Genomic DNA, 12,084 nt, shown 5'->3' on the forward strand with positions numbered 1-12,084 from the left:
TTGCCTTTATTAACCTGTGAACACGGAGTAGGATGAAGACGATGTTGATGACGGTGATTTGCTTTAAAATATGGCTCAAACCCACTGTGCTGTAATTGTAACAAAACTCACTGTTGCAAGAAGGTAAACTCAGATGCGAAATAAATCGATGATAAATAAAATAAAATATTGCGTAATTTGTTATTATAGCCGAGAGGCGGTATACTACACATGCATGGCAGCTTCGCGGCCACCGTGGATTATGGCGGCCGCGAAATTGTAATTGTCTATCAAGGGGTCACATTTTTTTGTTGAAGTTTATGGCGGGTAACGGAAGCTTCTAAACGTGCGTGTCTGCACAATATGGCAAAACGTGATGTGGAGCGTTGCTAAACGAAAGTGAAAGGTAGCAGACAAGAATCCCTATGAGAGATTTGCAGTTCCGGAAATCTATATTGACGTTTCAAATTAGCGGTCATGATGGTTTTCGGATGGGCTGAGAAACAACACCTCAGTTGCGTCACATGTAGGGTGATTTCGTCGACATCAAAGAAAATTAAATGAACTTGTTGACCTTTATCTCTGGCGGTGCAGAGCATATTAGCGAAAAAAAAAACATGTTACTTTAGTAAAATATTATTAGGCAGTAATTAACACTTATTTATTTTCTAAACTCCTTACAACAGAAACTTCGCCTCAGCGTATTAGAAACGCCCCTATAGGCCATCGGTGAATCTTTCGTGCCTGAATCAGAATTTTGAGGTATGAAGCTTAGCAGAGCACAAGTGATACGTTGGGGATCACCGAGTACTAGCGGTGGTGGCGTAGTGGCTTTGGTGTTGCACGGCTCGGCCTGAGGGCGCGGGATCAAATCCCGGCCACGGCGGCCGCGTTTCAATGGGGGCTAAATGCAAACAAGCCCGTATACCGTGCAGTGGGTGCACATTAAAGAACCCGAGGTAATCAGAACTATTCCGGAGTCCTCCACCACGGCATGCCTCATAATAAGATCGCGGCTTTGGCCCGTAAAACACCAGAATGTTAAATTAGCGGGTTAAGTTATTCCTAACACAATGGCACTTCTTCTTTCTCAGAGTCTTAAACCTAAACTATTCTTAGTAATACATTTGTATAGTAATAATAAGCTGGGACTGGACTGTAATTCGAACTTCAAAATTTTGCCTGCACTGTGTATGGCATGACATTGAAAAGACACGATACTAGCTCGTCTTTGTAGTCTGCGTGATCTACCAATACAGGATCGCGTAACTAAAAAAGCGAACGTTTTACGAAAGTTTTATCGCAGTATGATACCGCTCTCACCTTTTATGCCAAAACTTCAAATCGCATGGCGCTATGCCCCGAAGTACTATGTATATAAAATAAACGAAAATGAACTTCACCATGTTGAAATAATAACATGTTCGGATAGCCTTAAAATGTAGTTCTTGTGTTTTTGAGGTCTTATTGAAAGAGACAGGAAGTCGATGACCCGAAGTCCTCATTTTGCTTGGGTGGCAGTAGATGTAGAGGTAGAACCTCATGTTGAAATGGCTCGTAATGGCTCGTACCCACTGTAGGAGATTGGCCAAGAAGCGGATAAACCAAATTAAAGAAAATATCTATAAAGATACAGACGAGGATAACCACTAGTTCAGAATAAGTAGATTAAGTGTCGCCTGGCAAGCACCTCAATTTTACTCGGGGTCTCATTCTGAGGAACACATTTTAGGTGCGAGACTGGAGAAGCAAGCGCCCTGGACGATACCGCAAGCTTCGAACAAAGATGACGCAACATACAAAAAGTTATATGTGGTTGACGAACGCGGCTCCAGCTCTATAAAAATAAAAACGAAGCTATCCTCCATTGATGACGTAGTATGCGCATGTTCATAAATGTCTTAGGCACCTGTGGGATTTGATAATGCATCGGTACGAGGAATTGTTTGTTACGCAGTGGCGAAACAAGATCGGCTATGAAACTTTCCTGCTAAGCGCAGTTCAAGGTAGTGCTATTTAGTGTTTTCTTCCCGTCGAGAGCTACTCCGGGCATGGCTGCGAGTGGTACTGTTCTCTTAGCAGAACGCGTTCTTCGAAAACGGAAAGTGAGACATGGTCGCTAGAAAATTTGTTTCCCGAAGAAGGTATAGCCTGAGTGAGGGCATGCTCCGGTGTCCATTTCGTTGCTCCTGGAGCAATAAAAGCGGCACTGCACCACCTGTACGCGGTCTGTGTCTTTTCTTCGACGCGCAGTTAATTTAGGCTGCGAGCAACGTGGTGGTTTAACTCTGACCCAGCTCGATTAAAGGAACATTTGAAACCTGCTCTCTAGCCATTTTAACGCCCGTTACAAACTGCCACTTATGGACGTTTAGGCGCAGCATTGTAGGCTGTGTAGGCAGCTTCTTTTCGAGCTACTGTGACACTACGCAGTGGAACCACTTTCTGCGGGCCATGCTCGCTGTACACTGGAGGCCTGGTGACGTCGATATCGCGATGGTCTGCACTGTTGCCTTGCACTACTCGACAAGTTTCGATGCAGTTCAAGTAATGGGTAGAAGAGACGAAATAAATGTACTTTCACGGGCCCTCAGGTATACGGGTACTACGCATAGCTTTTCCTTGGCTATACATCGCGCTTTGTAGGCGTAAGCATAGGAATTATTTATTTCCAGCCCTATCAACTAGGACGAAGAGACGAAGGCACTGACTAGAGGTGACTCCAGAGTAATACCGTCACACACGTCATCTTATTGCATCATATCCAACCGACGCTACAGATATACACCCACGTGTCATACACCCTGGCACACGTTCTACTGCAACGCACGCACACACGAGCAAGCGTCGCAGCGACGCAATCAGCCGCAGCAGACGCAGACACAAACCTCCTCACTGAAAGATCGGATGCTGCAATGTCCGAGCCGGACCTGATCTACAACCACCAACTCGTTGCCCGGGTCTGCGGGGGGTCCAGGCCGGAGGGTTCCTTGAATAAGGGACCCTCCCACCTCCAATGACAAGCCACTGTTTCAATAAAGGTTGATTCATCATCATCGTATCAAATCGAAGGTATGCACTTAACCTTCAGAAAACTATCTACTATTTGAACTCCATTGTTGTAAAAATAAATAAAACACATTTAACCAAGAAAAAGCAGCTGAAGGTTGTATCTTATGGGTCGTAGATTTTTATGCAGCAAGATACAGTGCATATTAAGAAAGTGCAGGTTGCTGTGCTGAAAAAGCTCCAATAGTAGCAATCGCGAAGGCAACTATGGATCACCGTGATAAGGCTTTACACATTTCTGGAGAAAGTGAGAGAATGAAAACAGTTTATTTGTCAAGTAAAAATAAAGCGGCAGCCCTAAGGCATGGGGTGCTTAAAAACTTAGTGTGTGTATGTATGTATGTATGTATGTATGTATGTATGTATGTATGTATGTATGTATGTATGTATGTATGTATGTATGTATGTATGTATGTATGTATGTATGTATGTATGTATGAGAACTCGAAAAATTGGAGGACGCTTAAGCTTCGCCTTCAAGAGTGGAACGCGACAGCGTTCCCGTCGACCTGACAAGGGGTGTAAGACAATGGGCTACGGCGCAGCGACTACGCGCCCCGCATCGGACGCGGTGAGCGTCGAGCAACGCAGCGTTCGGCGCGACAACGAAATGTGCGCCTGAGCAAGCGACGCACGCCTGAGCCTTAGAAACAGCTCGTTTCTAATGCAACGCCGCGTTCACTAGAGGCGCTTTTGTACCGCTTTGAAGCATCGAACTCGTGGCTCAGTGGTAACGTCTCCGTCTCACACTCCGGAGACCCTGGTTCGATTCCCACCCAGCCCATCTTGGAAGTTGCTTTTTATTTATGAAGTGCCTGCCGTGATTTATCGCTCACGGCCAACGCCGCGGACGCCGACGCCGACACCGACGCCGACGCCGACGACACCGGCTTTTCTGCGACACGAGCTCCTTAACGCTATCGCGTTAAAATGTCACATTAGCGCACGTTGCTAAATCTATTTATACTCGCGGACAACTTTCTGTGGCAATGAAGATTAAGCTACGGACGCGTGGCTGCTGCACATGTTTAGGGAGCCAAGTAGTCCGCCAGCGTTTGACAGTGCTTTTGCTTGCGCGGAACAGACGCTGAATCGACGCAGCTTCACGTGCGACGGTTTCGCGTTTGGCCAGACGCGGAAGGGAAAAGCCGCAAAGTAAGTAAGCTTTCACAATCAGTGGTGTGTTTTATCTTATTTTACTGTTGCTAATCAGGTGTTTATGTTTTCTCTTCCCCAGCTTAAACTAACATGGATGAAAACACGGGAGTATATTGAGAAGCGCTCTCATTTGTGCGTGCTTTGTCTCCCTAGCTTTCCCTTCATTGCCACAGAAAGTTGTACGCGAGTATAGCAAGAGGTGTCATATAGGTCGCTTAAAAGACTAAAGCACAGAAGCACAGTTCCCCACATCGTGTTTACGGAATATAAGCATGGCGTTTAGAAAACGCATTGTTAATTGCCTAAATATGTGGAAGGTGGCACACTTAGGATATTTCTTCGGCATTGTCTCTATCACATTGGCAGACGCGTTAAAATCACATAAATATTGTAATTAAGAAAGTTGTTAAAATAAGACTAATAAGCTTTGTAATAAAAAACGACAGATAATCGATTCCAATGTGACACCTGAGGCCCGTAGTTAAAAAAAAATTCATAACTGTTTCGTGACCTGCAATAATCCGGCGCTGCTAATTCGGCGGAGTGAATGAATTCTGGCTAACTCACGCAGAAAACCCAGACATGAAATACCGAAGGGAACATTCACCAAGTCTCTAAGAGATGCCTATGTGACCGTCGCCGCGTCACCGTCGAGGTCGAGAGGGCATGAGCGAGCGTCTTAATTAAGTCACGGACTCCCTTGCTTAACGCCCGTCCGACGGTGAGCCGGAAAGCCCCGTTACGAAATAGAGTCCCCTATAGGGGTGTGGTCGTTTCAGTTGCCTTGGTGAATTAGCCGAAATGCATTAATCCCCAAAAAACTTAGCGGCGGCAGTTCTTTGAAAGTCTTAAGGGCACAGGTTTAAGCAAAAACTTTAAAAGTACGATTTTTTTTGTCTTGTTTAAGTGTAGCTTCCGTGTGCATTTGCCGACATTGTTCAACGCCTCGAAAGTTTCTGCGCGCTGTGTTATTGTATAACTCATTTTCTGGACCAAATAGGCTTCTACGCCCCTTTTTAGGAAGTTTTTACACATTAACGTTTCTGCTGCGTGAAAACAATTTTCACACCAAGACTGTACATTTCTATAAGCTTATCAGACTTTTTTACGAGTCCTCTGGCTACTCTCATAAGTTTACGACAGCACTTCCTTGTGGATCACTTGGTTCTTGCTTTATAACTGTGCTGCGCGAGTTGCACAACAAAAGAAAAAGGACTGCCCTCCATCCTCTTTTTTTCTTCTCTCGTGCATCTTGCGCAGCACGGTTATAATTCAAAGGTTTACGGTAGGTATCAGTGAATAATTTAGAGTTCGTTTTTACCGCGTCAGTGGCGCTTCGTCGTCTGCGATCGCTCGTAGCTTTTCTCCAATCTCTACCGACTTTGTGGAGTGAATGTTAGCTCTCATAAAATGCCAAGGCCACAAAAGCTGTTTTCCAAGCGTAGGTTTCAAGACAATACATAGAGGTCGCGCAAACAATAAGAACAACACTGTAAAAAATCGTCCGTTGTTTTTACGGGAATTCGACCGTCAGTTTTGGCTGCCAACTTGTTCTCGTAAAAATTACGGATCTCAGTTATTCTTAATCACGGGCCTTGCTTGTGAAATTCACATCTTTCCCGTAAAAATAACGCCGACCTGTAATTTTTTTTTACGGGTACCGTCAGCAAAATTTACAGTTCCTCCTGAAAATCACCCGTCAGTTGTTTTACTTTGCTATTAAATACCACCGTTACGGCATCAATTCCGCCGGCGAAAATGAAGCTAGACACTTTACAACTGCATCTTTAATTTCAACATTGAACATACTGTCCCTTAAAAACAATATATTTGCGTACTGTACGTTTAATCGCTTGTTTCACGCGGCCTGACTGTTCCAAATCTGAATGTTCTAGTCAGGGTAGTCGGGATGCGGAACTCTCCCTTTCCTGCAACAATATATATCGCACTTACTGACTGAAGCTGAAATAGGCTGCAACACAACTAAGCACCAATGCAGTGCAAATACAGCATAAGAGAAAATATGCAATATACTGAGACAGCTGCCAGTAATTTGCAGGTAATTAGAGGCACCATAATCCTGGCCGCTATTTTGTAGCGATGCCTTATTCTTTGCTATTCTTATAATCCACCACAAACGGCTGTCTGATCCTATTGATAATGAGGGCACACCGTCGCTCTGACGACTGGCAAAGCACGAAAAGCCCGAAAAAGTACAGAATCGGAAAAGACCTCGCTACAAAATATCAGCGGTGTCAACGGAACAAATAGAAATAAAGTAAGCGAGCAGCTTAACTTATTGTAATGGCCAGCTCACTTTTAACGCGATAGCGTTAAGGAGCTCGTGTCGCAGAAAAGCCGGTGTCGTCGGCGTCGGTGTCGGCGTCCGCGGCGTTGGCCGTGAGCGATAAATCACGGCAGGCACTTCATAAATAAAAAGCAACTTCCAAGATGGGCTGGGTGGGAATCGAACCAGGGTCTCCGGAGTGTGAGACGGAGACGTTACCACTGAGCCACGAGTTTTTTTTTTTTTTTTTTTTTTCTTTATTGCCACTGAGCCACGAGTTCGATGCTTCAAAGCGGTACAAAAGCGCCTCTAGTGAACGCGGTGTTACCTTAGAAGGCTCAGGCGTGCGTCGCTTGCTGAGGCGCGCATTTCGTTGTCGCGCCGAACGCTGCGTTGCTTGACGCTCACCGCGTCCGATGCGGGGCGCGTTGTCGCTGCGCCGTAGCCCAATACCCCTTGGCGGGTCGACGGGAACGCTGTCGCGTTCCACTCTTGAAGGCGAAGCTTAAGCGTCCTCCAATTTTTTGAAACAGCACTGATACAGAAGGAAACTTTGCACTGGAAAACATCCAGTGATGTTTTATAATGAACAACAAATATTTCAAAACACTTTATTGCACTTTACGTAGCCTTAAAATAATTTCTTGTCTAGATGACTTCGTGAAAGGGAACCATTTCTGTAGTTCGCATTGCAAGGTTCTGGGCTGCTTGGCAGACGAAAAAGTATCCCTGCGTTTGGTCAACTAGTTCATGCTGTGGGGCAAAGTAAAAAAGAATGACTCAGTTGACTTCCAAATGCTATAAAGAGGTGCTTACATAGAATGTGAGTGCTCTCGAAAAGAGTGGTTTGCATTTTTTGAAAGGTAGAATGACTTATAACATATTTTCAAAGTTAGAACAAAAGAGAAAAGGCAGGTATATGGGGCAGACTTACCTAGATGTTCCATTCACACTCAGTAATGCGCTGCACCATGGGAAGAACTTTCTTGCTGACCGCCACATTTCCTTTTTTGCCCCTCCTTGCACGGTCTGCGTTTATGCCAAAAAATGCCCTAAATGCCCCCCCCCCCCATGAAGAGAAGGCAGGCATAATTGCAATAAAGAATATATATATATATAACGGCACTAAAGAAATGATTCGGATAATCTGGAATTTTTTTCAATGCCACAGCTCACGCTGATTTCAAACATGACATACAAATAATACGATTTTTTTGTTTTAACGAACACCAGCCTACGAAAGGATTCAAAGTTGGACAAGTTGTTTCATGAGCAAGTTGAACAGGAAACAGCGCAAAAAAAAAATATCTAGCAACCGACAAGTCCTGCTTTGTACTTCTCGTCTTGTCCCGGATTTTCGTGCACCGTTTCTCCACCTAACACCCAGGAGATGCGACTTTTGACTTTTATCATCTCTTTTATTATCAAGCATCTGGTGTAAGGTGCACGTGGGAGGTCTGACTGACTTTCATCATAGAAAAAAGCCACAGATGGGTTTTGCTTTTAGATGCAACAAATCTCTAAAGTGCTTTTATTCTTTAATGTGAACACATTTTACCGAAGGATATTTTAGACCTGCTTATTACCTTGGGGGTTTGCAAACTGAATATAAATCTCGCTGCTATAGATATGGGAGCAGCTTGACCTTCCTATTAACTCCAATAATTAATGGTAGCTCGCAGAAGGAACCGGAACGCATTACTTTTGTGTAATTTGAAACTTAGGCCTCAACATTTTTCAGCTTTACAGACGTGTACTCTGAAGCTGAAATAAGTGGACTAAGCTTCAAATCGTCCAGTGTTATTTTTGATTACACAGAAGCAATGTCTGCTGGTTCCTGTTGCCAACTACCGTCAATTTCTTGTATCAAGCTAGGACACTGAATTTACAATATCCACAGCACTGTTAAATGTGCTTGTATACAGTTTCTTTCTCTTAAGGCCAGTATAACATATGCTATTAATGCGCATGATGCAAAACAAATACAAGCATAAACAGAAAATAAGATATACCTTTGTATGAATTCAAGTGTGCATGACGCCTTCTCTGCATAACAAATGTGGAAGCAGAAATAAGCTGCAAACAGCATGCAGAATGCTTGCTTGAACGTCTTTACTGCTGCCACAACATGGCCATCAACAAGCAATAGGTACTCTTCAGGCATCCAGATGTCGTAACCTAAACAAAATGAAAATAGTACTTGTCACTTTTACATGATAGGGCTGACTGCTGCATCAATTTTTCTGCACCAGTCGTATGCAAACTATATGCATTCCAAAAGTTACGTTCTAGGGCACTTTCTAATTTTCACTGAGTGTTGTGTGCCACTTGTTCCTAAACCAGCAGGTCTTTAGCTTTCTTTCAACCACAAAATAGTGTTGCAGGAAAGAAACTATAAATGGCTTTTGAAAACTATTTTGGGCAAAGTTATGAAGAGTATTTTTATTTATTTTATTTTATTTATTTCATACTGCAGACCTAAAACAGGTCCAAGCAGGGTGGTTAAACACAACAATATTACAATGCATTATTCAATCAAGTAAGGTGGTAAGACACAACAGTAATACAATGAGTCAAACAATTGAAACAGGCAACAACGAGTTATTCCAGTCTGTTATAGTTCGGGGAAAAAAAGAATACTTGAATACATCCGTCCGTGCAAAATAAGGTGTTAGTGAATTCGGATGATGGTGTCGAGTAAGCCTAGACGTTGTACTGAACAGATACGATGCAGGATTAATTGATAAGTCTCCATTAATAAGCATGGTAAGAAATCGAATTCTTAAGTGTTGCCTTCTCTGCTGAAGGACTTCGATGCCATTATCATGCATTATTCGTGAGGGGGAATCATAGCGAGAGAATTTAGAATATATGAATCGTACGGCTTTTTTCTGTACCCTTTCGAGACATTTAATATTTTGTTTAGTAAACGGGTCCCAAACAACACATGCATATTCAAGTTTAGGTCTAATTAATGAATAATAAGCAAGCAGTTTTACATTAGGTGGGGAATTTCTAAGTTTATGTCGCAAAAAGTATAATTTACGCAAGGCTGAAGAACAGATATTATCAATGTGTAAATTCCACGATAAGTTGTTAGTAATTGTGACGCCCAAATACTTATATTTTGTTACTTCCTGCAAGGCCAACGTACCTAACGTGTAACTAAAGGTTAGTGGAGCTTTCTGACGAGTGAAGCGAAGAAAGACCGTCTTTTCAGCGTTAAGCCGCATTCCCCATGTTTTGCACCAATCAGTAATGCCAGCTAGAGAAGCATTTAAATCAGTTTGATCATTGGTTGAAGTGATTTCCCTAAAAAGCACACAGTCGTCAGCAAACAACCTAATAGAAGTGAAAATATAGGCATCCTCGAACAAAAAGAGTGTGTACCATGTGCATACCCATTCAAAGACATAAACTTGCGACAAACTTGCCCCGATTTTTTTAACCATTCCTGTATATCTGTGCTTTTAAACTTGACTATGACTCATTTGCATACAGTTAGCGGTTTACAAGCCATTGCTATACAGTTACTTGTGAAGACTGCTGGCACATAAACAATAGATACTGGCTCTCTGGCAGCATACTGAATAACAGAAAGCTGCCAGAAAATGAACTGAATATTAAGGATATGTCCATGTAGTTGGCAGACTGCGTAACCCATGGAACTGCTAAATAAAATATATGGAAGAACATTAAAACTGCAATTCTGGAAAAAAAATTGCATATTGCAAAAGCAACAGGCTCAGTGATCAAATGCTCTTTCACTTGTTTTCAGTCAAATTAACTATATAGCATGCTCATACTTCACTACATGGTGCGTACAAAGATCACAGTTTAAAGGGAATAATAGCACATATTGGGTACATTTTGTTGCTTAACTGTCCTGAGAAAACTGAGTACTAAATGTTAATTTTCGCTGTTGAGTAGTAAGCTCTGTCGTTAACATAATGAGACACTAACATACTGGCAGCATAGGATATTCACAGGAAGTCATTAGTTATATATTTAATCACAGGTTTCATGGCTTATGTGAAAATTATAGAAATGGTGCCAGTGAATGTTTATTGCAAGTCAATATTTGTAAAATTCAAGAGAGAGAGCATGCGGTTTAAAACACTTGTCCTGAAATATCGGCTTCAAGTATACCAACATTCCATATTGGTTTGTAAACCCTTGCATATGGAGGTCTCAGTTGTACAACCATATGGAATGCTAATGTATTTGGCACCAACATTTCCAGCCAAATACTTCGAACTAGGTGCTTGCGTTAGATACTTCCAAAAATGCGCCAACCTAAAACAATAACTAGCCCCAATTCTCCGATCACTATACTTGGTGTAAAACAGAGAAATAAAGTTACATATTTTAGTTTATTACACCATCTTAACGTTCATTTCGCATTATATTGACTTCTTTTCTCAATAACTAGACTGTAAACACCAAATTTTAAGGGTCTGCCGTTCTGTAAATAAAGGAGGCCTGTACAACGATGCAATCATCACTACTGCCTGCTTTCTGTAGCATGGCAGTGTAATAGGACAGCCCATAACTGGAAGTGCCTCATGTAATTCCTTAAGGTAAATCATCAAAACACTCTGAGCTATACGGCTGCTACATTACAACTTCTTTAAGTACTTATCCAATAAAGCTTGAAGCTTTTTGGCACAATTTATAGTCAACGAAATGCCAAATATACTTTGAATGCACGTACCTGCTGCGATTATGCAGGGAGAAAGCGGTGTGTCCTCAAATCAAATCAACCTGTTTTACAATGAGACATGGCTGCAAATGCGTCACACACAGTCCGTGGCATGCGAGCACATCAAGAGAGAACGTCCAGAGTTCCTGCGGTGACGGGCGGAGAAGAGAAACATAGTTGAGGAAGCCGCAACGTGAACCACCTCGACTTCCCCAATGGCGCTGCCACCCCCGCTGCCGCCGCCGCGCCGCGATCTGCGAACAAGGCCACAACGCTCACAACAAACAAAGGCGGCAGCGGGCGCACGAAAGCATTCAAAAGTGACGAAGAGCACTGCATCACGTGTAGTGCTCAGACTGGATAGCGAACAATTCGCAACAGCACTACCACGTGCGCTCGTCAATGAATGTGCCAAACCCGTTTAAATCAAAAGCGGGAGAAAGCAAACATGGCGAAGCCGAAGAATGGCGCGGAAGCGTTCTGCAGGCGACACCGCGGACTTGGCAAGCTCAACCGCTGGCTCAACACTGAAACGAGATCGCATACGCTTCGCAGAACACCATTGACCCGTGCATAATGACTCGACCTACCTGCACTTACAAGGCGACCAACCGTTCTTCTTTGTGTACACTTGTAAGATTTCCACTTGGCTCCAATGTCGCGGCGCCGAGACGGCCGAAGTTGCTGTAGCGCGCGTCTTGCCTTCTACAGCGCGCGCTAATGCCTTAGCGCATGCGCGTTTCGCGCACCGGGAACGGCCGGCACGCCAATGAGCATCCGCGCAGCTCGTCCTTCTTCTCTCTAAACTCCTCTCTCTTCGTCCCTCTCCAGGCTCTCGAAGCATTGTAACGGCGGTGGGGCTGCTTTCTAATTTACGGTATAGATTTGG

The 12,084-nt window shown here is 43.4% G+C and overlaps 1 long non-coding RNA gene across 1 annotated transcript; it reads right to left on the reverse strand.

The window, feature by feature from the left end:
* Positions 1–7,123: 7,123 nt before the first annotated feature.
* On the reverse strand, positions 7,124–11,639 carry LOC142570856 (uncharacterized). The gene is made up of 4 exons (XR_012825698.1): positions 11,208–11,639; positions 8,506–8,671; positions 7,428–7,545; positions 7,124–7,246 (listed from the first exon to the last, which is right to left on the reverse strand). It is a non-coding gene; the product is annotated as an uncharacterized LOC142570856 (long non-coding RNA).
* Between the last annotated feature and the right edge of the window lie 445 nt (positions 11,640–12,084).

The sequence above is a fragment of the Dermacentor variabilis genome, chromosome 2, assembly GCF_050947875.1.
Source record: "Dermacentor variabilis isolate Ectoservices chromosome 2, ASM5094787v1, whole genome shotgun sequence".
Taxonomy (NCBI): Eukaryota; Metazoa; Arthropoda; class Arachnida; order Ixodida; family Ixodidae; genus Dermacentor; species Dermacentor variabilis.